Genomic DNA, 27,296 nt, shown 5'->3' with positions numbered 1-27,296 from the left:
GTCAAGGCAAGGCTATCTGACACAGAGAGAGAACACTTAAGGGCTGGCAAAGTTCTTTCGTAATTTGGCAGTTCCCACCATTACAATCCTTTGCTTTCAGAAAGGCACATTCTCATCAGCCTTGTGGAGAAACATGCTTCTGTGCTTGAATTGAGGTTGAAATGTTAGCCAGCAAATGTTGAATTCGATACAACAAACTATTTTTTTAGTGTTTGTTCAATTAGAGGTTGAGTCAGCCTTGGAGCTAGCTGGAATGTCTGCCACCCTGACCAGATGAGCAACAGCAGTGACTCACCTTTGTATAATGCATTATAAATGGCAAAGGTCTCGCTATGTGTTATTGTATTCGGTCTCCACAAAATCCTACGTGGCAGAGGTTGATTGATACACCTCTTCCCATTTCTATTGCTTTGCTTCCCAACAGTAACATAAACTGCAGATAGCTTTTCAGACTAATGGCACCACTATACCTCAGAGTTCTGGCCATGCACCTCAGTGCTGAGGTACATGAGAAAATGATGGGTGCAGCCATTGAATATTGCTTTATAATTTCTTCTATGATCTAGTGGTTAGTTAAGAGTATGTTACGTGTTTCATTTTTCACCTCTCATGAGTCCCCCAAATTTAATTCTAAAGACTATGCCTTATTTGATTTAAATTTCTTTATATCTTTTGATATTTTTGCCTCCTTGGCTAACTCAGGACCTGCCTGGATGATGTCCTGCATACCCTTGAGAAGGCTGCATGTTCTGTTGTTACTGAGGAGTTACTAGCTTCATGGATATACACTAGTCTTGCTGGTTTACATAGCTGTTTAAATCTTCTACTTCTTTGTTGATCTTATGTCTGGTTGTTAAATCGGTTATTGAAAGTGAGATATTATTATGTCCAGTCATCTGTTTCCCTCTTTGATTCTGATGATTTTTTGCTCTGCATTTTGGGATTGTGCTGTTAGGAATGTTTGGGGATGTATTATCTCTTCTTGACAAAAGGTGTCCTTGAAGCATAAAAAGGGGGCTACTTGGGGTTTGTATTGACTCCCAGGAGCAGAGTTCCTCAAATTCTTAGAACATCTTGAATGATTCAAGTGATAGGAACGTTACTTGTTCTACTGAGGTGAGTCTGCTGTCAGGCTGTCAGATGGCTTCAGAGTGAGGGTTGGTATAGAAAAATCAAGTCTTGATTAGGAACTTAGAGATTCAGCCATGCACCTCAAACCCAGGCAGGAGGGAGGGCCTGTTGATCACCAATGGCCCGTGACTTAGTCAATCATGCCTGTGGAATGAAACTTTCTTAAAAGCTCTAAATGATGAGACGTACCACAAGTCTAGGGCAGTGTTGTACTCAGAGGGCATGGAGATTCTGCGCTGCCACTTTCAGATCTTGTTTGCCTTCTAATCAGCTGTTCTAGAACTACATCTTTTGTGATTAACTAATTATATTGAGTTCTGTGACTTTTTCTGCAAATTGTTGAAACTGAAGGGTGGGTATTATGCAGAAACACAAATTTATAGCTTGTTTAGAAGGAAATTTGGGTGACCGAGGGATCTTACACTTGCAATGGCATCTGAGATGAAGGTGAGTCTGAGCTCTTAACCCATTGAGTCTGAAACTAAAACAAAATTGTAAGATTTGAAAGTAAATTGATGGAACTGGGGAAATTATATTAAATGATGGTTACCAGGCACAGAAGACAAATGCCACATACTTTCCCTCATGTGTGGATCCTAGCTTTGAATCTTTAATTTTGAGTGTTCAATTTGGAAAGCCTGTAGAAGCAAGGAAACCAGAAAGGGGCTACTGAGAGGGGCTACCTTAAGGAAGGGAGGGTAATAGGACAACACAGGTAATGTGAAAGTAGTCATGGGAAATACTAGGTGGGAAGGTTTAAGCAAGGAGGGGTAGGGGTGATGGGGACAGAGGGATGGGATGAAGAGTTAGCCAAATTGAAAGATGTATGAAAAAGCCATATAGAGACATAGTATCCTTTATCCCAGTTAAAAATATCATGATGATGATGATGATGATGATGATGATGATGATGATGATAATGATGATAAAAAGGGCTTGAGAGGACATATCATGCAAGAATGGAAAATGCAAAAATGTCAGTGCCTTGTGTGGGATACCTCTTTATGAGTTGTTAGTTGAGAAGACTACAGAAGGCCAACCCCCAAATGGTACAAGCTTGTGCCGTTCTTCTTGGTTGTTCACCAGAAATAGTTGATGAGATCCTATGCCTGAAGAGAACATATAGTTTGACTTCAAGATATAAAGAAGTTGAGTCAGAACTAAACTGGAAGCTTTCTCTCTGTTGGGCAGCTTTCATAGTACCAGAAAGTGCTGTTCAGGATGATAAGGGAGAAAAAAAACATCAACAGTCTTATCCAGTTGTGAACCCTGCAAAGTATAATGCTAACCTGCTAGGCAAGATGTGCACATTTGTGCAATAATGGTGTAACTGCTGTAGGAGTAACCAACTACTCTCTGAATTTGAGGCCTGCTCCACAAGAGAGAATCCATGCCTGGTACTATAAACCAAAAATTCATGTCTGTGGATATCTTGAGTCAAGGAAGTAAATCTACTACTGTTGTTGTTTAGCTAAATTGACAGTGTTAAACTACCTTCTAAATATCTATGTTTACATTCATAGACAGATACTGCTCTCAGCCATAATCAGAGAAGCCCCTCTTTCCAGTGAATGGCAGTGAATACAGAAACTCATGACTATTCAAGGTGCTGAGTATAATTCACAATTAAATACTCAGCCCTGAACAGGACCACCCCCTCTAAGGCTCAAAGAATTTTGCAGAAGAAGGATGGGGATATCTATAAACCAGGAGACAGGGAATAGGGTGGCAAAACCCTACGTTATGAGCAGGACACAGTCACAGAAATCATAAAATAACATCTATTGTTGTGTGCACTGGGTCTGCACAAGAACTGGCCCCCAATAGTTAGGCATGGATGGAGGATGAGCTGGGGAAGCTCTGCTTCTCCCTGCTGGATTGGTGGGCAACAGATAGATTCTGGGAGAGGAGAAGTCATTCATTTAAGTTGTGTACTCACTGGTGAACCTATCAGGCTCCAGTGGATATGCCTAAACCCATGATCACAAAGACAGCTCTGATCAAACTCAGTGGTTCATAAAACAAGAAAAAGACACAAATTGTTTTAGATTTATATTGTTCCATTGATCAAACTAGGATAGCATGCTGTGGGATGGTCTGTATGTCAAATGTGTTGCTGATTGGTCAATAAATAAATCACTGATTGGCCCGTGGCCAGGCAGGAAGTATAGGCGGGACAAGGAGGAGAATAGAGCTGAGGGAGGGAGACACTGCCAGCCACCATCAGGACAAGGAAGATGTAAAGTACCGGTAAGCCACAAGCCACGTGGCAAGGTATAGATTAATAGAAATGGATTAATTTAAGCTGTAAGAACAGTTAACAAGAAGCCTGCCACGGCCATACAGTTTGTAACCAATATAAGTCTCTGTGTTTACTTGATCGGGTTTGAGCGGCTTGGGACTGGCGGGTGAGAGAGATTTGTCCTGACTGTGGGCCAGGCAGGAAAACTCTAGCAACAATAGCATGCAAGTGGCTTTTTATATTCCTAAAAAGATGTCAAATTTTCAAAGCCTCTACTGACATCTTATTCCCTAACTTTCCATTTTGAGTTTCTTGGTTAGTTTGTTGATTGATATAATTATTATTCAGTGTCTGAGATTGCTGTGAGGTAAATGATTGCCTATAATTGAGTTCAATCAAAGAGTCTAGGAAAAATGCTTCCTGCCCCTACCTGGATGGATCCATTTGAGTCTTGTCAGATACAGACAGCTTTTCATGAGGAACCTTCTAGAGAAACACAAGGCAAGACAAATAATGATAATCCTATGTACATGGGACTTCAAAGGAGCCATAGTTCTATTTTCCTCCCTCCTGTGGCTGCCAAGTTGCTAGTTTTCAAAGCTACCATGGAGCTGAAGAGAGGGGGAAGAGACTAGAGTTAAAACACCAAGGTGATTGCTGTCCTGGGAATTTTGTTGCCTCTTCTGATTAGATGTTTCCTGGATTGGGCAAGCCTTTGGTCCATTTCCAGAGTTATGATAAAGGTGATTTGAAAGCTTTGCTGTTTTTGCATTTCTGTCATGGAGGAAAGAGTTCATGATGTTCTTTACCATTTTCTTTGCTCCCACTCTCCTGCTTTTGGCTTTTGAATGATGCCTCTATATAGGGCCACTTATCTCTCTGTGTTTTCCTTCCTATCTATAACTAGAAGACAGATATAACCTAAGCATGGGGGTGGAAGAAACCCTCTTCCATCAAGAAACCAAACTGCACATTGGGGATTGTAGAGCAATGAGGTAGAAGGAACTCCTCCTGGACTGCCTATCTAGACATCTATATGAGGATTAAGGTGTGTATGTCATTTTGACTACTGTTAGTTTAGGTTTCCTGTTATATTGCTGAATCAAATTGAAGTTGATGTGTTACTGTGACATTTTTATATGAAAGAAATTTAAACTGAGAAGTTAGCTGTCATCTCAAGGAAGAATGACTGTCATGATATGGTCATGTTCATATCCAGGATTCTGATGCTGTGGCCCATCCTCCTTCCCTGTATCTCTGTTTCTCTATTGGATAAATGCACCACTAAGAGCAGATTCCCATAGGGAGGATGTAGAAATAGGGTGGCTTATGAATCAGAATCTGGGATGAAGCAGATGGACATTTTAAGTCTAGAAATAGCTCACATAGAGCTTTGCAAGATAGAAGGGAAGAATTATCTGGAAGAGATTCAGAACAGAAGCACCATTCCTTTCGCTAAAACAATTGAGAAGTATTCAATAGAAACGTTGGGTAACAGACATGCTATTGTCCAATTATCCATGCCAGAAATAGTATTAGAAAGACTGAATCATAAAGAAATCTGTACAGATCAATGGTAAGAAGATTGAAACCATAGCAAAAACAGTTTCCATCAAAGCAAAGCCCAGAACCAGATGACTTCACTGCCACATTCTATACAATTTTAAAGAATCAATATTAATTCTTTTGAGTTATTCTTACAAAAACAAAGAGGAAGGCATTCTTCCAATACATCTATAGAGTTGACATTACCCAGAAACCAAAATCAAACAAGAATGCAAGAAATGAATTCAATATGTCAATATCCTGAATGGCAATAGACATAAAAGTCCTCAGGAAAATACCAACAAATTGAATTCAATAACTTAGTGAGAAGATTATTCACTGTGATCAAGTGGGATTTATCTCTTGGACACATGGATGGCTTAACTAATGTTTTGCATATGTGTGATACAATGCACCAAGAGAATGATACAAAATTATTATGAGCATCCAAATATAGGCAGCAAAAGCATTTGATAAAATTCAACATCTCTTTGTGATGAAAACCCTGAACAAAGATGTAGAAGGAACAAAATAGAATTAGATATAGAAGAAATAGAATTTAACAAGAGCGCATGTAAAATCCCTATAACTAACACCACACTGAATGGAGGAAAGTTGGAAAATTTCATTCTATTGGGAACAAGGGAAGGGTGCTTTTTTAAAATGACTTTTCTTCAGAATTGTGCTACAAGTCCTAGCCAGGCCATTCAGAAATAAAAAGCTCCCAAACTAGAAAAGAGGAGGTCAAGCAGTCATCAGATGACACATCTGATCTATCAACAACCACAAAGACTCAAAGGAAGCCTGGCAGAATTAATAAAGTCAGCAAAGTTTCAGCATATAAAATCAGCATAAAAATTATCAGTAGTGTTGCTAGCAGTGACACGTCTGAAAGAGAAATCAAGAAAGCAATCTCATTTGCAACAGTTAAAAAACACTTAGGAATAAATTTAACCAATGAGATGACAGTTCTTATGAAAATGCAGGACATTAGTGAAAGAAACCGAAGACGACACAAACAAATGAAAAAACATCCTGTGTTTATGATGTAGAAGAATCAATATTCGTAAAAGGTCCCTGCTACCCAAAGCAATCTACAAATTTAATGAAAGCTGGGGATGCAGCTCAGTGGCGGAACAGTTGCCTAGCAGATTTGCTTCAATCCATATCAAAATGCCAATGATATTTTTCACAGAACTATAAAAAAAATCAAAAAATTTGTATGGAGCCACAAAAACAGCCAAACAGCCAAAACCATCTAGAGCAAAAACAACAAGGCTGTAGTGATTGAGTCAGTGAGTTGCTGGCAGATAAACAAATACACATCCATAAATCAGCAGAGAGTCTACATATAAACCATGGAACTAGAGCCAACCGATTTTTGACCAAAGTGCAAGGACCTATGACAAAGAAATGACTGTCTATTATTGAATAATATGTTTTGAGTAAGACGTAATAGGGCAGGAAACGAAATGAAAAACAGACAAGGATTTTGTCAAACTAAAACTAAAATGTTTGTGCACTGTGAAGGAAAAAAGCCAACCGAGAGAACAGACAACCTGCATGGTGGGAGAAAGCATCAGCAAACTAAACATCTGGTGATAATGTAATACCCAGGAAATAGAAAGGGCTTTAAAAACTTCAATAGCAAAAAAGGAAAAAAAGAAGAATAGCTTGATTTTTAAAACTGGGAAATTGACTTGAAAGAGACATTTTTCAAACAAGACACGCAGAAGAAGGTCTATATATCTCACCACCAGAAGAGAAATCTTCACTTCATGTTCATTGACAAACTATTCCCATGAGTTAAAAAATAGAAACAACAGCTGGGCAATAGTGGCACATGCCTTTAATCCCAGCACTCGGGAGTCTGAGGCAGGCGGATCTCCGTGAGTTCAAGGCCAGTCTGGTCTACAGAGAGAGTTCCAGGACAGCCAGGGATACACAGAGAAACCCTGTCTTGAAACACCCCCCCGCCCACAAACAAAAGGGAAAAAAAAAGAAAAAAGAAACAACTGAAATGGCCATCGGCAGAGACAACATGGTACTTATACACACAGAACACTATTCAGTCACACAACAATGAAATGCTGCCATTTGTGTCAACATGGAGGGAACCAGAGATCCTTATGTCAAGTGAAGGAAGCTGGGCACAGGAGGATAAGTGCTACTTAATTGTGTTTCTATTTGGAATAGAAAATATTGATCTCATAGGAGCTGAGAGGTGCTGAGAGGCTGAGTAGGGGAGATTAAGGATAAAAAAGGAGGAGGAGAGATTGATCAGTGGGTACAAAGTTACAGTTAGATGTGAGTAAGTGGACCCTGTGTGAAATATACTGTATATTTCAAAAAGCTGTAAGAAAAGATAACCAATTGATAAATGTCAGAGGAGGTAGATTTAATCAACACACATACCTTGGGGCTTTTTCAGAGGACCTGAGTTTGGTTCCCGGCACTCAGCGTAGGCAGTTCACAGTTGCCTGTAACTCCAGCTCCAGGGGATATCATGTCCCCTTCTGGTCTCTGTGGGTAACTACACTCATGTACACATACCCACACACAGACACACATGTGTATACATGATTAAAAACAAAACCCAGGAAAGTCCTACAGTTGATACTTTCAGCAAAGAAGCAGGATATAAAATTAACACACACACACACACACACACACACACACACACACACACACACACACCCCAAAACAAAAACAAACAAAAAAGTAGTGGCCCTCCTATATACAAATGACAAATGGGTTGAGAAGAAATCAGGGAAACAGTACCTTTCACAATAGCCTCAAACATCATAAAATATCTTAGGGTGACTCTAACCATGCAAGTGAAAGACTTGGATGATAAAAACTTTACAATGTCAAAGAAAGAAATTAAAGAAGATATCAGAAGATGAAAAGATCATCCATGCTCATGGATTGGTAGCACTGATACAGTAAAAATGGCCATCCTACTAAAGGCAATCTACAGATTCAATGCAATCTCTATCAAAATTCCAATACAATTCTTCACAGATCTTGAAAGGACAATTTTCAGCTTCATATGTAAACACACACACACACACACACACACACACACACACACACACACACACACACACAAAACCTAGGATAGCTAAAAAAAAAATCTGAACAATAAGAATACTCGAGCTCTCATCATTCCTGAGTTCAAGTTGTACTCCAAAACTATAGTAATAAAAACAGCATGGCATTGGCACACAAACAGACTCACCGATCAATAGAAATAAACTGAAGACCCAGACATAAATCCACACACCTACAAACACCTGATTTTTGACAAAGAAGCCAGAAATACACACTGGAAAAAAGACAGTATCTTCAATAAATGGTGCTGGTCAAACTGGACAGCTGCTTGTAGAATAATGTGAATAAATCCGTACTTATCACCCTGCACAAAACTCAAGTCCAAATGGATCAAAGACCTCAACATAAAACCAGATACACTGAACCTGATAGAAGAGAAAGTGGGGAGTAGCTTTGAACTCATTGGAACATGGAAAGACTTTCTGAACAGAACACCAATAGCGGAGGCTATTAACAATTAATAAACCAGACCTCATGAAACTGAAAAGCTGCTGCATGGCAAAGGACACTGTCATTTGAACAAAGCAGCTGCCTACAGAATGGGAAAAGATTTTTACCAACTACACATCCAGTAGAGGGCTAATACCCAAAATACTTAAAGAGCTCAAAAACTAGATGTGAAGAAAACAAAACAGTTTAAAAATGGGTTACAGATCTAAACAGAGAATTCTCAAAAGAGAAATCTCAAATGGCTGAGAAACACTTAAAAAAATAATCAACATCCTTAGCTATCAAGGTAATGAAAATCAAAACTACTTTGAGATTTCACTTTATACCCTTCAAAATGGCTAAGATCAACAAAACAAATGACAGCTCATGCTGGCAAGGATGTGGAATAAGATGAACACTCATTCATTGCTGGTGGGAGTGCAAACTTGTACAGCCACTATGGAAATCAGTGTGGCAGTTCCTCAGGAAGATGGGACTTGATCTATCTTAAGATCCAGCTATACCACTCTTGGGCATGTACCCAAAGGATACTTCATCCTACCACAGAGACACTTGCTCAGTCATGTTCATTGCTGCTCTATTCATAATATCCAGAAATTGGGAACAACCTAAATGTCCCTCAACAGATGAATGAGTAAAGAAAATGTGGTACATTAACACAATGTACTATTAGTCAACTGTTAAAGAAATGAAATTTTCAGGTAAATGGATGGTACTAGAAAAAAATCATCCTGAGTGAGGTAACCCAGACACAGAAAGACAAATATGATATGTATTTGCTTATATGAACTCACAGAGACTGAGGCGGCATGCACAGGGCCTGCATAGGTCTGCATCACATAGGGTCCTAGAACTGGAAGGGGAAATATACACATGCCCCCATTCCTAACTCAGAAACTGTCTCCAATTGAGAGCCACTTGCTGATAGAAATTGAGTTTTCTTCAAGGGAGTCTTGCTGGGGAAACAAACTACTCTTGAGGGTAGGATGCATGCCCAGCAGTAGATGCCAAGAGAAAACAAGCTCAGTGGTGTCTTTGGAGATTCCTCATCTCATAATGCCATCTCAGGGCCTTTCCTTTTTTAAAAAAATTATCTTATAATATATATATGATATTTTATTTTATTTTATACATATCTTATTATATAGGATATTTTACCTTATATAATTCTCTCTATATATATCTTATTTTATATATTTTTATATATAGTTATATATATCTTTTAGAGCTACAGGTTCTTTGTGTATACATAATGGCTTCCATTTTAGTGTTATGGGATTTCTGAGTGTGTGAATGAGTGGGTCTAGTCTCTGAGTTGATATCATTTTCCTGTGCCTTTTCTTGGTCTCCTTTCCTTCTGTTTGTTTTGTACTATTCCAATGTATTAGGCTTTTTAAAAAATATATTATCATATTGTATTTTATTTTATTATTATCCCGTAGGAACCTATTTGTTTTCTAATGAGAGACAGAAAAAGGTTTGGATCAGATGGGATGGGTAGGGAGGAACTGGGAAGAGTAGGTGGAGGACAAACTGTAATCAGGATATATTATATGAGAAAAAAAACCTATTTTCAATAAAAGGAAAATAGAAAGAAAACAAAAAGCTCCCAAACTAAATTTTAAACATGAATACATTGAAACATCACACAATAATCTATAGTATGTTTATTTTATGCATCAATTAAAATATATTTAATTAAAAAGAAAGTCTACTAATAGCAGAGTGTGGAGGTGGAGGTGAGAATTCCAGAGTGTGGAAAGGCTGTCCCTGGTGAGGTGGTCAAAAGGAAATGAAAGAAAAGTCTAAGAAGGATGAATGCAGCAGGAGGAGAAGTCACCACATATGACAGGAGCCAAGCGGAATAAAGCATGAAGGAAGGGGACAACTTCAGACTTTATTTCCCATGGCTGCTATTAGTTTTAGCTACTATGACTTGGGACCCACAACTTCTATCTCTTCAGTTGTCAATAACGCCTCAGTGAATTATCTGTTCAGATGAGAAATAAGATCGATAACTATCTCGAATCTCATGTCCTTTTATAGGAGAATATCTTATGACTAGATTAATTTTTCTAGAGCTCTGTTCTTTTAAGACATTGGGACATGTAAATAATTTAATTAATTAGAGGGTACACACTCTTTGGGCTGGCTTTTGAGTCCTCTGTTGACCAAGGTGTATGTGAAACTGTAGGGGAAAAAATGCATGCCTTCATTTTTTTTCTCTGCTGTAAAGCAAATAAAAGTTCAATAGGTGAGCTCATCTCTCCATATGGAATTGAAAGCATTGCCTTGCTGAACAATCTCCATGGACCGCCATGGGAGAGACAGACATTCATTATCTCCCTCAGATCACAAGTTCCAAATGAGAAATGACCATAGTCAACTCTTGGCTTGAAGTCCAGAAAGGTCCAGATGAACTCTTTCTCTGTTTCTTTTCCAAGTTCTGAATATTTGAAAAAAAGATAAGATGAAGATCAAGTCAGGTGGAGTCCAAGTAGCACGGATATCATGCTGACACATTCTAATATAGTATAATATGTTATGTGTCTGTGAACAGACAAACTTCTGGATATCGAGTTTTTAGGAGTAGGCAGGTCAGTTCACTCAGTCATCAGTCTTATCCCACGGAGGAGAATGTACACATGGGGAAACAGAGCAGAACCATGACCCCTTCTCCTCGGCAAGGGAGACAGAAGCCATATTGGCGTGCACATCCACGGTCAAAAGTGAGTGAGCCGTGTAAGGGAGGCAAGAGGCCACCCATACCCCCTACACGTGCAAGGAAAAATAAGGAATCTGAAACATCAATTCTTCCCACCACCCACTTCTCCAACGGAAGACATTTCCCCCGGCTACCAAGCTAATTAAAGCAGAGCTGGGATTAGAATAGAGGACTCTGGGCTGCTTCCCATTCTATAGCGCTGTTCTTGCCAATAAACAGCTAATTTTGAAAGCATTACATCGTCTTCATTCCAGATGACAGGCAGCAGAGAGGCCAGAACAGATGTGGTTTTGAAAGGCTCAAAACAATGTTGTGCAGTTGATACCATTATCAATCATCTGTAGATAAAGAAATATGAGTTTGGAGAGGTTAAATAGCGGGTGGTGATCACGGAAGCCGGCTGTAGAGAATTTAGGCTGTGAGCTCAGACTTATTAAACTTTAAAAAGTCATGCCTCTTCCTACAGCATCACGAATCCTCGTGCTGGAAGCCAGTTGAGTGACATCAGCTGTGCAAGCGTGCATGGAAGGAGGTGTCTCTGTTAAAAGCAAAGCCACAAAAATTGTTGTGATGAATATTTTGATAGGCAGAAGGCCAGGGTAAGAGAATTCTTGAGAAACGCGATGAGATAAGACACGGAGAGTTAGAGATCGTACACCGCAACTGGGGTTATTAAGTAAATCATTCTGAAGCTGAAGGGTGCCTGCCATGTGCTAGAAGAGGAGCAACTTAATCAATTTTCTGGATTAAGAATGAACCCTGACCTGGGATCCAGGTCAGTAGGAATATGAGTCAGGATGGGAGATGTCCCTGCCTTTAATGACAGTCCCCTAAAGTAAGGCAGGGGAGAGAGGGACTGGAGACCGAGCCAAGGGAATGGTTATGGGAAGACTTAGCTCCAGAAAGAAGGCCACATGGTGCAAGAGGAGCAGGAAGGTCCCTCCCTGTTGCTCAGGGTCTTCTATGAAAGAGCGCGGGGTGGTCCGTGTGTGAATGGGGGTCACACAAGGTGTGACAGGAATGAAAACCCCCTTCTCTCAGGCTTCCTGGGCAGCACAATTCAGCCAGCATTTCCTTCACGTGTGGTACCAGTAGGTCCAGCCTCACCCTGAATTTCAGATTTATTAACTAAAAGAAGAAGAAGTCATGCATGGACAGTACATATTACCATTCGAATCAGAGTGCTGCCTCAAACAGAGAATTTCAGGGAATTCTTAGTGGAAAAGGCTTGGAAACAAAGAGAGAATTAGTCACCCTTGAAGGTTTTCTAATTGTAGAATTCCATGTTTTAGTTTTCGTTTTTCTGACTTACTTCTTGTGAGGACCCAGAGTTATCCATAGTCTCCCATTAGGAGCTTTTGCAAGCAGCCCACAACAGTTCACCACTGCTACTGAGGTTATCACTACATGATTTCAAAGTGATAGAGAAAAGCGGAATTCTGAAATACTTTCTTCCTCTCACAGCACTTCCAATGGTCTTACAATCCTTCCTTATTTGGGTAGCTTTACCTTATAAACATTAACAAATGGTATACTGGAAGAAGAGAAAGTCTTAGAATTTCAGAATCTTAAGTTTTGAGACGTAGCAGAGAAAATGCAAAGTGAGTCAGATGTGTTTCTCATGCCTGACATCATTTAAGACTTATTCGAACAGGAAAAAGGTGGTGGAATGAGACAAAGGGGCAAAAGCCTCAGAGAAAGCTAAGAATGAGTAGGCGCTCTCATCCCAGGGTGGAGGATCCATCAGCAGAGAGGACCCAGGGCTCTACATTTTACTGGAGACAGGGGAGATGGGACTTCATGAGGGGATGAACTGTGTGGAGTGTCTACTGTCTTGGACCTGAAAAGCTCTGAGGATCTCCATTGCTCATCATGATATGGGAGCGAAAAATGAGGTCAGCATGAAGCAGGGGAGGGGAGGTTGGTGCAAGGCTATGGGTTGCCCTGCCTGTCTGGGTTCCACAAATTGAGTGACAGGGACCAGCAGAAGACCCTGGAACATTCAGAGAGGACACTAGTCACACGGATCCTGAACCAGCAGTGCTAGGGAAGTTAGCAGGGACTTAATGGGCCCAATAATTAGTCACAAAACCATCAGGTGTGAGCCTTCCCAGAGCTCAGGCTGGGCACTTCTCTTCCCTTTGACTCCACTGGTCTACACCAGGCCCGTGGCTAAGCTCTGCACAATCTTTCCCCGGAAACCAGAGAGACCCGGAGGACGTTGCTGGATGTTGGTCACCAAACTGGTGACATATCTGCCTCTCAGCAGACTAGGGATGTCTATGTAGATTTTAAATTAAATTACAGAAAAGTACATAGCATTTTAGCGCTCCACTTTTCAGCTTAGTGCTCTCTCAAAGACCCAGTGCAGTTTCTTCTCTTTCTTTTCAGAGATGAAATTGAGGCCATGAAATAAATGAAGCAGCATTCTCGAAGGCACATAGCTGGAAACGGAGGTGGGAGACCCGCCATCGAAGTGGCTGTAAGGACTCTCGTTATCTCTACAGACCACAGCATTTTTTTAAAAAAGATGCGTTCACCCAAGAAACACGGCCTAGACAGATAATGAGAGTAGCCGAGCACAGGCGCCAAACAGAAATAGTTATGGAGCCACTTGACAAATTCTCTTTGAAATAACTGTGATTCACTCAGAGGAAGGAAAGAAGATGTTTAAAAAAAGACTCCAATGCATCTTGTATAAGAGGCAGTTTCATTCTGGTCCCTTTGGGTCAAATCTCCTTCATGGCTCTTTGCTAAAAAAAAGGGTGCTTAGCCTTAAAAATGGATGGCTGAGCCCCGGACATGCTCTGTCAGCTCGGTAAACACAATCTCAGAGTTGACTCCCCATAGCAGGATTCTTGGTGTCTATGAAGAGAACACAATCTCGGTGGGTCAGACACGAGAGTTTCTAGTGCAGCTGAAGCCAAGGACAGTGACAAAATGACTGTCAAAGCCAATAGTTATTTTGAGTTTGCATTAACTGAGGTAGTTGAAGGACTGAGGAAAGATGGGGGTGGTGGTGGCTGTTACTTTTGGTTCATACAGAAAGTTGAGGGGATGAAGTCTCTTTTCGCTTCAAAACATACTGATAAAGGGTCTGGGGTTGCAGCAAGTAAGCCAATGTGCTTCAGTAGTGAATGAGGGAGAAAGAGAAAAGAAACCCTTGTAATTCTGATACAGCTGCTATTAGGCAGTTTTTCTAGGTTGACAGTATTACTGTCTATGAATACACAAAGCAATTAAAATCTAAAACAACACAAGAAAACTCTGCTGTGGTTTGTGGCGCAAAGAGACACAGCATTTTTCCTGAGATATTCACAAATTGCTAATATTAATATTAGAGGTTAAAGTAGGACTCTATTTGGTCCTTAGCATTGCTTTTAGTGTCTCCTTCCTTGACCTAAAATCCTTACTCTTTCGGGTCCAGAACACGCAGACATCCTTCACGCCTGTGAGCAATGCCTTCCGCATGGTTGACTGTCTGGGTCTCCGAGGGAGCTTTTTGCACATTACATTTCTGTGAAAAGTCTCTCACTTGCAGTGCAATGTTGCTTCTGAGCCTGTGCACCATTCTAACTGGAGATTCCCTGGGTGGAACGTTAGCCATTTCCTGCCAGCTCCCGCTCAGTGCGATTCTCCTGTTTTGTTTCATTTTTCTTCCATGTTTATGGTCACTAACTCTGAAATTCCAATGCCGACACTACCATGCCAGAAGCTCAAACCTCACCCCCTAGAAATAAATCTGAATATTTCTTGTTCTTTTTTAAGAATTGCCTTGCCTGATAATTTCCTTGCGTGTGTGTGTATGTATGTGTGTGTGTGTGTGTGTGTGTGTGTGTGTGTGTGTGTGTGTGTGTGTGTGTGTTCTCCTTTCTTCATATGCCTTTAAGCCAGTGGTTCTCAACCTTCCTAATGCTGTGAACCTTTAATACAGTTCCTCATGTTGTGGTGACCCCCAACTATAAAATTATTTTCATTGCTACTTCATAACTGTAATTTTTCTACTGTAATGAATTGTGAATATTTTGGGAGATACAATTTTGCCAAGGGGGTCACAGCCCATAGGTTGAGAAGCATTGCCTTAAGCAATTTTTTTTTTTAGAACCATTATACTATATTTTAGCTAAAGAACAATAGCAATGTAACATTTCAGAGTTAAGATAGCTGTTTTAAATACTATAATTGAAAACTTTTAATAATAAAGATGAGGCTCAGTGGCACTAAATAGCAAAGCCCGATTACACTGTAGTAGGCATGGTTAAAATCCTTGTTCAGGAATAACTACTCAGCTGAGTGCACAGCTATCAGAAACATGCATCTTAATGTTTTCTGAATACTAAACAGAGAAGCCAAACATCAGCAAACCTACAGACAGACTCCAAAATTGCAGTAGGCGGTATTTGAGACTGCGTTTGGTATGGGGAGTGACCCTCCATATTCCTTGGTTTGGTGGTACTGAGCCTTAGGGCTGAATAGAGTATCAGTTACCATGATCACTGGCCAATCAGTGCTTTAATTATATCGACTGATATCCACAGCAATCACGTGATGTGTATTGACTTGACATACATTCCAGCAATTTAATATAGAAAAACTGTGTTTTTTAAAAAACAGTATGAAATACCTTATTGAAAGAAACGTTCACTTAAATATAGACTGGGGCACTGAGGTAAGGAACACCAAGTCCAGGGTGATGACTAGGTGACTTCTCTTCTTAGTTGGCTCTCTCATTACTCGCTTGCTTCTGAGCATCTTGGGGATGTCCTGGGTTTGGGCGTGCACATGACCTCCATGTCCATGAACATCTGGATGCGCACCCACACTCACATTGTTGCACTGGTTGTTTTTGTGCAGCTGTGAGACCAGGGAAGATTTACCTGTCTCTCGGCTTCAGGCGTGTCAGCCCATCATGACAGACAGGGCCAGGTAGAGAAGGACAGCTCACAGGATGGTGGCCCGCAGGCAGAGGAAAAGGAATACTAACAAAGAGCCAGGGTGAGATTCAGCCCCCACAGACAGGCCCCTAGTGACTTGTTTCCTTCAGCTACATCCAGCCTCCTACCTTTCACCACCTCTCAATAATACCATCTACAATAAATCCATAAATGATTAGTCCATTCGTTAGATCAGAGTCCTTATGATGCAATGGTCTCTGGAAGCCCATTGCAGACATCCCCTGAAGTGTGTGCCCTGCTAGTTCTCTTGGTGCTTCTGAGTCTAAAGAAGTAGATGACTAAGATTAAATGTCACATGTTCATGTATTTAGACTCAAATGCCTTTGAGAAGACCAAGGATCATAAAACACCTAACATTTCTAGAACAGCAACATTGTAACAAAATCTGATTAGCACTGTTGATGTACTGTCCAATTAATTTTCCTTCAAATCCTGTAATAAGGACCACTAGCTTCCTTCCCAGTTTTTCAACTAAGGAAAGCAGTTTGCCAAGTTTGTATCTTGTTTTAAGAAAAGTAGAAGCTGATTGGAGGCACGGATGGGACTCTCTAGCACTCTGCCTCGGACCTCTTTCTAGGGCGTCTCTGAAGTGATTACAATTGAACTCGTTCAATTACTTTATTTCCTAAAAGGCCACACCTAAAGTTGCTCTAAGCTATCACAGTGTCATTTGGAGCAGGTAGCTCTTGACTGACACCTGTTACCCAGATTTGAGTTTTCAAAATGCATAGTTTGGGAGATATTTTGGATTTGGTAGGTATCCATGATTTGCGTGTACGGCACACAGCCAGTCTTTCAAAACGAGTCTGGAAAGAACCCTCAGTTATTTGTAGGGGGCCCACATTACATAGCCCTTATACTATCTCATTAAAAGCCCACCTCTACTCAACATATCTGGACTCCAGATTACATTTGCATTAAGCTATTCCCAGTGACCCATTCTTCAGTTAAGTGTGCTGGTCTCAGAATTCCTCACTGCTGGTCCCTGCGCTATGATGCACTTATCCAGAGGTACCACTTACATTACACTATAGCCGTCACTCACATAGGAAATTCCTATGAATGATATGCTCAAGATTTTCGCAACACAGCAGGCCTGCGTCTTATTCCCCTCCTTATCTAATCTTGCACCGTCTCATAAATAGATTGCCAGTTAAGCCTGAGTTCCATGAGCTTGCTGGTGTCAAATCCCCAACCTCTTACATGGATGAACTGGTTGTTTTCTGAAAGCAGGGCTGGTAATTTATTTATAGTCCAGTGTTTTCAGCTTTTGTAGATTTAAGGTGGCCATCTACTGAATTACCCCCCTGCTTAATTGAGTCCATAGATTGTCTTTGGAAAGCAACATTTCCAATGTAAATTACCATAAAGGAGTGTTTCCATGACTCACTTGCTTATTGAAAATTCAATACCCAAAGCCTTCATCAGTTGCCCAATTTAATCAGCATCTGTCTGCATACTCTGTGCAGATTTTCCAAATCAAGCCTGTACACAAGCATTGGTAATTTGCCTACCCAATATAACACAAGTCAGTCAATTCTTTTCTCCTTCCTTTGAAACATTTCCTCTCCTCTCTGATTTGCATGCCCCCTTTGCTGTTTATGAGTCTCTGGATCTTACATTGCTTTCATCTGCTTTACTCATTGAGGACAGAAACAGGACAACTCTACATCTTTGTATGTCTAGCAAAATCCCTTGTACAATAAACATTTATTAATGGCTTTGTCTCTTTTGTTCACTGCTCTGTCTCTAGAAACCCAGAAAAATCCTTGGCATGGCTAATTGTTGAGTGGGTAAACTGGCGGTTGTTTCATTAAAACCTTACTAAAGAAGTTTAAACAAATAAGAAAGTAATGTGAAAGACAGGAAAAGGGTGGATACATCTGTATTTTGTCTGAATTAAAATCCTTAAGCTACACTGAATTTGATGAATTATTTAGCAAACACACCATTAATAATTCATATTTGGTCCAAGATGAGCACTCAGTGCCCTTTCTGCATATCTTACATTATGGAAACCCATTTGGCTAAAGGCTTCTAAGTCACGAAGGAAAGGGAATATGTGAACTTTGTGTAATTATCCCCACTCCACCCACCCACATGCAGGTGTTTTTAGGAAGCGAGGGCATGGAACAGCAGAGGGAAGACAGCTGTTAGGGGTGGCATTTTCAAGATAAGTGGCAGCTTCAACTCCATGCAAGATCTTTTGCATCATTTGTGAGGCCTCTGATTAAAAACAAAACAAAACAAAACAAAAAGTTACTGGGCTGGGCGTGGTGGCACATACCTGGATCCCAGCATTGGAGAAGGTGAGACGAGCGTGTCTCAGGTTGAAGACCAGTCTGAGCTGCTCCTGTAAGGGTAGCAACAACTGTGGAAGAAGCTGGTCTGGGCTCCCTGAAGATTGTAGCATGCAAATGGAGACAGTCCTATGGAATTTTTTTTTCCTACATTGGAGTTGCTGTCTGCTGAGGCAATGGCTGAGCAATGCCTGCTTGGGAGAGATGTGAAGTTTGGTGTTAGCAAAGCATTGTCTGGTAGGATCTTGAGTCCTGTCAGAGTTAAACAATGCCTGGAAAAGACATGGGTCTGCGTAAGTCTTGATCAACAAAGAGGTAGACACCACTTCTCATCCTAGAGCTTAGAAAGGATCTTATCAACATCAGGTTCCCTTAGACTCAAAGTCCAAACACATATCCAGAACTGAATTCAATGCAATTCTTATTTTAACCAGTGTCCTCAACTTAATAGGTAAAGGCATGACCTGGGATGTATTAACTACAAGCAGTAGGTATATCTAGAGGCCATATCCATTATTTCCTTGCCTCATTCTCTTACCTGAAGGTATGAGCCACAATTCTGGCTTGGTCATGGGTAGTTGTAACTGTTTGTCTGGACCTCTGAGCCTTAGCTCCCCAATTTAGGCATTAAAATCCCTGATTCCTCAAGTCACTGTTCAGTATCAGGAGTCATGATTCTAACTTCCAAAAATGCTTTCATAAATATCTCATTCTGTGGTTGTTGAAACCAGTCCTCCTGCCGCCCAGTTCTTTCCACTCACTATGCCACCTTCTGGCACCAATTTCCTTGCTATAAATTAGAGATAGCTTCTTCTTCTCTCCATATTGCAGTATTTTTATTAGCCCGGGTTTACTCCATAGGATACTTCTTTTTTAAAATTAATTTTTATTTTATATGCACTAGTGTTTTGTCTGTACGCATGTCTACGTAAGGGCGTTGGCTCCCCTGCAACTGGAGTTACAGACAGTTGTGAGCTGTCTTGTGAGTGCTGGGAATTGAACCCAGGGCCTCTGCAAGAACAGCTAGTGCTCTTAATTGCTGAGCCTTCTCTCCGGCCCTGTAGGATATTTCTATCTCAAGTATACTCATGGGCTGGAACCACAGAAGAGCAATTTCTGCCCCTGATCATGCAGGAGTAGACAAACTTGGTCTCTGGGATGGAAACTGGGCCTCTTTCCCCTAAACAGGGGTATAAGCCAGTGGGACAATGTCAAAGTCTCTGAACACAGGTGGGCTTTGTTCTAGCTTGCATTAGCATACATGCCTCCCAGGGAAAGCAAAGGAATTTTTTTTTGCTCCTGTCACTAAAAAGGAAATAAAAAAGACTGGGTTCATAAAATAACAGATAAAGGACAGAAATGGGATGGCTAACCTTCAGAACTTGATATTCTATATCCAGTGTAAACTCTGAAATAGGCCAATGACCCTGAGAAAGCACCAGGGCAAACAATCAGTGGCAAGCTAGCAAGGGAGACCAGAAGTCACCATGTAACATCATTTAACTAGGAAGCAGGGAGCTGTGCTTTGCCGCGGGGTTTCTTTGGTTAAGTGAACACTTGTGCCCAGGGTGGCCCTGCTGGCTGTGGCGTCCAGCTGGTCCTTTATTCACCACAGACTGTCACTGCTGTCATTTAATTAGCATAATGGAAAGAGTGTGACCTTTGAGTCAGACACACTGAAGTCTGTGATCATTTATCAGATGGGAACTGGTAATAACAGGGATTCTTGGTTCACAGGTATACTTAAAGTCTTTATAATAAAATACATGTGAAAGTTCCAGCAATACAGTGGTTACAAAAAATAGCCTAAATCCTTCTCCACCACTGAAGTATGAAAAGACCTGCAAACTCATGGTCAGAGCAATTTATCTTTATTTAAGGCCTGTTCTACAGACTGATTTGACAGTGTGAGATTTTGGGAATATATGACTAGAATTTGATGTTAGACTACCAGAAAGCACAGAGAAGATCACAAAGAATCAGAATGGTTTGATATTAATTCCAGAATGTATCAAGGAAAGGGGTCTATTTTGTTGCTGCTTGTGGCACTGAGGACAAGGACAAGGGCCTTGCACATCCTAGGCAAGTACTTTAGCACTAGGTACACCCCAAGCTTAGTTTTTAAATTTTAAATTTAAATATGTTTTGATCATATTCTTCCCCTTCTCCAAGTCCTTCCAAATCCTCGCCTCCCTCAACAAACTTTGAGTTCTTTCTCAAAACAACAAACAAACAAACACTCAATAAAACAACCCCCAAACAAGAAAACAAAATAAAACTACATCTTAAAAAACAAAACAGAAAAACCCCACCAAACTCTAACCAAATTAAAAGCATACACATGCCGTGGAACAATCCTTTTCTACACTATGAATATGTATTACTGTCATTGGTTAATAAAGAGCTGACAGGCCAGTAGCTAGGCAGGAAGTTAGGTGGGAAAGCCAAACTAAGGATGCTGGGAAGGAGAGGGGGGAGTCAGGAGTCACCGGCCAGACACAGAGGAAGCAAGATAAGAATGTCACACTGAGAAAAGCTACTAAGCCATGTGGCTAAACATAGATAAGAATTATGGGTTAATTTAAGTGTAAGATCTAGTTAGTAATAAGCCTGAGCTACCTGCTGAGCATTTATAAGTAATATTAAGCCTCTGGTCAGTTAATTGGGAAACGGCTGCCGGGTATTTGGGAGTTGTTGGTGGGACAGAAACGTCCACCTATACACACACACACAAATTGTGGAGTTCACTTACGAGGCCTGTCCTGGAGTGGTTGACATACCCAGTATCATTCCATTGGAGAAAACTGATTTTCCCTCTCCCAGGTTGAAGTGAGAGTGCACTTCAGTACTGAGGTATACCTAGAGCTTGATTGTTTCTTTCTTTCTTTCTTTTTTTTTTTTTTTTTTAGATAAAATTTTTCCTTATAGCTCAAGCTGGCCTCCATCCTGCCTCCTTTCCCTCATGGGTGTGTGCCTGTGTGCCATGTACCATCCTATCCTGTGGGAAAAGATCTAGTCATTTGAGACCAAGGATTCTCCTTGAACTCATTAGCAAGAATGAGGTAGTTAAACTGGTGAGAAATGACAGGCCAGAGCAGGCCAGTGGTGGATGTAAAGACTGAGGAAGACAACAGACTGCTTACAGCATTTAGCAGAGCCTGGTAGGCACCAAGCACCTGAGGTTGCCTTCAAGTTATAGCATCATTAAGTGATATAAGGCATGACACAGACACCAGAATCTAGATGCCAGCAGAAACGCACCCAGGAATCCAGGTGGCTTAAGTCTGAAAGGATTAGGGAGACCTGGCAAGAAGGTAGCACTTCAGGTAGTCCTGAAAACAGGGCCATTCATATTATGGGTTATAAACTTAGGTAACACTATGAAAGAGCAAATAAACCATATGTGTTTTGGTGAAGCTCTGTTTCAATGCGTGTATTAGGTCAAAGCATACACTTATTTCTGTGATTCATTGTCAAAAGTGTTTGAGAGTCTTCAAGGATATTCGTAATTTGGACATTGTGTTCAGCTCCTTTTTTCCCCTCTTTTTTTTTTTTTTTTTTTTTTGCGTTGTTTCATGTTTTGATTTATTCTTACTCTTTTCTTCCCCCCACATTTTCACACTTCATTTTGAAGTGTGCAAGTGAATTTAGGTGCTACTTCCTTCTTAAGATTTTCTCGCCACCTTCCACCCTCCATTTTCTAGCAAAGGTTGAGCCATTCTTAACCACGCCCACTTCCCCAGCATCCTCTGCTTATGCATGTCACAGCACTTAGTATCACATAGAGGTGGTTTTTACTTATCCATGTCACAACCATGGGCTTCCCTGAGCCAAGGTATACAATCTTTGTACTTATCTCTGTACTTATCAGAGTCCTGTGCTTATAATGTGTACCAAAACTGTCATGAAATTATTTTTTTTTCAAAAAGCCTAAACTTACATTTTGTACTGTACCTACAAATTCTACAGCTATTCTGCTCGAAGTTTCCTCTGTGTAACTACAACCACACTTGGTCAACCAAGTCATCCAGGAGTGAATGAACAAAACATGAACGAGTGAGGAAACCAAGGTCCGTGATTTACTGCAAGCTATCCCAGAAACTGGACTGACATGGTGATGCACATCATGCCATCTAACTGTCTGCAAAGTGAAGAGCTAGAGGCACCCGGGCAAGGGACGATATGAACGATGGGGGCAGGGAAAGCACAGAGTATACAAAGAAAGGATCGGGCCTGGGTTAGTTCAATGCAACACAAAGCATCATGGGAAGTGCTATCTGGAGGTTGAGAGCTAACGATGGAGAGAAGAAGAGCTGAGAAGTTGAACTCTACTCTGACGACAATGGGAGGTCAAAGACCATTACTGAGCAATGAATCTGGGCGTGAAGGGAAGCGAAGCTTATGAGGTACCTGATGTCTATTTGGGTCTCGATGTGTGTACAGCCTATCTGTCAGCTGAGAACGGGAATTTCTGAGGAACCTGGGAAGTCAGAGTTTGGCTGAATTTCATGTGTTTGCCCATATTTGCATCAAAATCAAATGTCTCAAATGAAACCCATTTTGAGAACCAAATATTTTAAATGCGCCAAGAAATACAATTAATCCAAGGGATCATCTTTCAAGCAGCAGTATCTTATTTACCCATTCGCCAAGGTGATGTTCAGAGTGTAGCAGGTTTATTCATGGCTGAGAAATTGCTGAAAACAGATTAAATTGGAGTTTTTGTGAAATGTAAATATTCAGTTTCATGAAGGAAAAAACAAAAACAAAAACAAACAAACAAACAAAACCAAAGGTCTCCAGAATAGGTACATGGGAAACAAAATGGACACATTTTCAGGTAGGGAGAGCATGTATCTCCAACAGAGATGGGATAGCCCACTGGACATATGATTCACCCTCAGTGCAAAGCAAACCACACAGGCATACTAAAGCAACTCCTTGTAGAAGTAAGTGGGCTTGGACTTTTCACATCTTACCCATGCCTAACTCCTTTTACAAGTGACAGAACAGAGGTCCAGAGCAACTGACGCTTCTCTTAGGTTCTCTTAGCCAGTTTGTGGTTGGGTCAGAACCAGGGCTCAAACAGTGCTGTCTGCATTGAATTCTGAGACTGCTGCCATTTGCCGTTTTTGGTGATGCCAGGTACGTTCCTTTCAATGTATAGTGCTGATCATGAACTCAAACACTGGATTGGAAATAATACAGTTTTAGGTTTAAACCCTCAAATTATATCTATATATCCACCTGTATGTGGTATGCAATTCTTCCTGCACACTCCTTTTCTTCGCTATATTGAAATCTAAAATAGAAGGAACTCAATTTGGGTATCCAAATGGTGCCTGCCTGGCAATTTATAGCTCTCCTTATCTAAACATGCTGCATATCAAATATCTAAATAGAAATTGGAGTCATTTTTCTTTTCTTACCACCACTGGGTAAGTAAATAGAAGGAAAAAAAATAGCTAGTGAAAAAAAAATAGAAGGGAGGAAAGAAAACACCATTTGCTTAAAGTAAACTAACCTTTATTATGGCTCCGTTGAGAGAAGGGCACAGCGTTCTCAGGCAGTTGCTCTGGTGATGAATCATACTCAGGAGATTAGCGCTTAGTAGAGAGGATTGGTGCAAGGTGCAGGGATCCTGTCTGTGGGAGGCAGATCTCATTTCTAGCCTTGGTCGCTTGCATGCCATTCCTCCAGCAAACGTTACGCAGAAAATTCAAACTAAGAACAATTTTTGAATATGGAATATGTGCCAAGGCTTATACCAAGATTAGAGGATATCAGTAACGAGGCACATTTCCTGTCTCTAGGAGCTCAGGCTGTACCTAGGGAAAGATAGGAGCCCTAAACAGCCATTTACAACATTGTGTATATGCTGTGACGAACCTGAGCCCTAGGAGTTACTAGAATATAAAGGGAGGGCATATTCCCAGCACTGGAGATCTAAGAAGGCGTCTTGGAAGACATGATGGCTGTCAAATGGGGATGTGGAGAGGACCGGAAAGAAGTTTAGGATTGAAGACGTTCCAGGCAGAGGAGCAGCATGCACGAAAGTATGGCAGCATGGAGGCCCTCCTCCCGCTGTGTAGCCAGGAAATCTCAAATATTCCCTGTGCGTTGGTTCCTGGGATGCCTTAGTTTGTGTTGCTATGATGTAATACTACACTGGGTAAATTATAAAAAGATGAAGTTTACTTTAGCTAGCAGACTGAAGGCAGGCTTCTGCTTCTACTTCTGGGAAGGGACCATGTCCCTCTGCATCATGTGATGGCAGAGGAGTAGAAAGAGGGCTGGGCATGAGAGAAGGGACAGCGTGTGTGAGAGACAAAGGAAAGCTGGCCCACTTGTAATGCAATACAATAATGACCATTTCTTGTAACTAATCCAGTCCTGGGAGACCTAACTTGCTCCTGCCAGGCATAATTGAGTCTTGAGGAAACTGACCCAGTCTCTGGAGAAAGACACAACAACCCTTTCAAGATGTGGTGCCTCCATGACCAAGACACCTCCCACTTAGGTCCATTTCTGATTGTTCCCACTACCTCTCAATGTTCCTACATTGGTCACCAGTTTTACAACACACGAACTTTTAGGGGACAAACCATATCTAAGCTGCGGCATGAATAATGTGATCTTCCAGTCCTTTGCTGATACCCCAAATTTAAAAAGGTTTAGTATAGTTTATTAGTTCACTACTGAGTCAAAAGTATGGATTTGTAGAAAAATACAAGACTAAGAGTGAAGAGAGCTGGTCTTAACCTTGACTTAAGCCCCATTGTTTTGTGTTGTTAAGCAAGTCACTAATCTCTCAGGGCTTCAGGTTTTTGTTTGTTAAATGGAGATAATTATGCCCGCCTACATCACAGACTCTCTTTATTATTTGTTGTCAATGAACTACCAAGTGCTATATAACTTAATAGATTTTGCATATGCCCACACAGGTACGTGCACACACATTATCTGCAGTTCATTAAGCAGCAAGTAGACTGTAATAATTCTTATGCCAGGAATGTTTTTCTCATGGATTGAAAGTGGATGCCTTCCACACCCTGCAACGTTCTACCAGTGTCCATACCTCTGAATGTGACACATGAGACTCCCGAGTCTCCTTTCTTCTTTTAGCAGAACCAAGACACCTGCTTCCTCTTCCCTTCATCCTTCCTATACCTTATGCTTCCCAGTTCAACCTCTGCACAGGAAACATTTCCTTGTCTGTTTGTAGCAGGACCATTCTGAAGCATAGACATCTGCACTCTAATTGGACACTGCTACTGATTACCAGAAAGTTCCCATCTCATGTATTTCCCCCAATCTGTGACATCCTGGTCAGTGCCCTGTGGCTAGCTGAAGAGACAAGCCCCTAATACAAAGTCTCATATGCTCCTCTTCTTCCATGTGCAGAAATATCCCTCTCGGTTTCACCGATGGTAAAAGTTTTGGTTGTGTTTGTTATTAAGGCTGATAGGGTATTTATAAAACACGGAGTTAATTTTTGCATCTGATTTCTTTTTCGGTAGAGGATTGTACAGAAGCAAGTACAGAAGCACTGTACCACTGAGATATAACCCCCATTCCTGCTGTTTTTGAATTAAAAAAATTGCTGAAATATTTGATGGCAAATGTTTGGGTTTGAATGCAGTACTCACAAGCATAGCCATTTGTGATCAACAGTATTTTCCAGCTATCTTCCAGGGTCTGCCATCCCAATTTAAGTAAAACTTAAATTCACGTGTCCAAGTTTCCCTTGAATCACCCTCCTGTGCAAAGCAAGTGTGCTGTTAGGAGCTGACAGGAATAAATAGAACTGTTTACGCTTTCCCCCACGCATTCTGTCTTCCTCCCACTGTCCAACTCCCGCCCCCCTTCCTCTCACCTCCCTCCTCGCTCTCATCTTCTCCTTTGGCAAATGGGACTGCATGGTGCTGTCCTTAGCTTGCTTTCAGAGGCCCACAGGACACATCCAAGCACGACCAAGCCCCCTTTCTCTCTCATAAGAGAGAAGGTTGGTTAACTCAGTCCCACATCTTTCAGAGATGTTCCAGGTGCTCCCTGAAGCCTCTGATTCTAAACTTCATGATTGTCAAGATATTTGAGGGACTTGTTATGAATTCACAGTCCCCATCTCACCCCTGCAGATTCTGATCCTTGACTGCCAAAGAAAGAGTGATTATTTAATAGAGCTGAAATACAGAAATAATTGCAAAAGCTAAGAAAATACATGCTCCGCTTACCTGCCTGTCTCAGAATGCGAAAATCTTGCTGTGGGATGATGGATGGAGAATGCAGGATGGTAGGGAGAGGGTGGAGGGGATCGATTCGACAGTTTCAAGCTTTGATGGAGCTCTGTGTTATTGCACAAGCAGGGAGGATTCATACTTCTGTGTATGATTGGCAGGTACTCATGTGCATGCTCTCTGCCAGTGATCTACACGTGAGTGTAAGGGTGTGTGTGTTAAAACACACAGTAGCCTAAATTTCCTCTTTCGGAAGGAACAGCCACTGCATACAGAGATGCCACTAACATTCCCCAGTCAGGGATGGCTGCTCGAACCTGTGCCTTGTGTGTGGTCTGGTCCAGCATTCTTCCAGTCTCATAGCTATTTTCTTTTGTGTAATTTGCTCCCAGCTTAGCAGCATTCTGTACTCTGGCCACATAGAAAGCTTATCCTAAATCAAACTTTACCCACATTGGTCTCCTTCCCAGCTCTGCTCTGCCCTCTGCTTTCACCTGCCCCCGCTCTCCTTCTACTCCCTTCACTTGGTGTCTCAATTACTGTCCCTTCACAGACAAGTCCCTGTGGACTCATAATCATATGACCTTCTAGCCTACT

The 27,296-nt window shown here is 41.2% G+C and overlaps 1 protein-coding gene across 22 annotated transcripts in view; it reads right to left on the bottom strand.

The window, feature by feature from the left end:
• The window catches only part of Ccdc190 (coiled-coil domain containing 190), a 65,537-nt gene extending 38,527 nt beyond the window's left edge, over nucleotides 1-27,010 (bottom strand). For 2 of the 22 annotated variants that reach the window (XR_008217972.1, XR_008217973.1), the window contains exons 1-5: nucleotides 26,697-27,010; nucleotides 26,339-26,614; nucleotides 26,112-26,222; nucleotides 23,987-24,107; nucleotides 10,623-23,650 (exon numbers count right to left, since the gene is read on the bottom strand). The gene's annotated coding sequence lies outside the window, so the exon portion shown is untranslated. Of the gene's footprint in view, nucleotides 1-10,622; nucleotides 23,651-23,986; nucleotides 24,187-26,111; nucleotides 26,223-26,338; nucleotides 26,615-26,696 lie in introns of all 22 variants that reach the window. The other 20 variants (XR_008217974.1, XR_008217976.1, XR_008217979.1 and 17 more) reach the window with 20 other exon arrangements.
• Between the last annotated feature and the right edge of the window lie 286 nt (nucleotides 27,011-27,296).

The sequence above is a fragment of the Peromyscus californicus genome, unplaced genomic scaffold (assembly GCF_007827085.1).
Source record: "Peromyscus californicus insignis strain IS unplaced genomic scaffold, ASM782708v3 Scaffold_14__1_contigs__length_90479793_seg_2, whole genome shotgun sequence".
NCBI classification, from domain to species: domain Eukaryota; kingdom Metazoa; phylum Chordata; class Mammalia; order Rodentia; family Cricetidae; genus Peromyscus; species Peromyscus californicus.
This window is presented reverse-complemented; position numbering and strand designations above follow the sequence as displayed.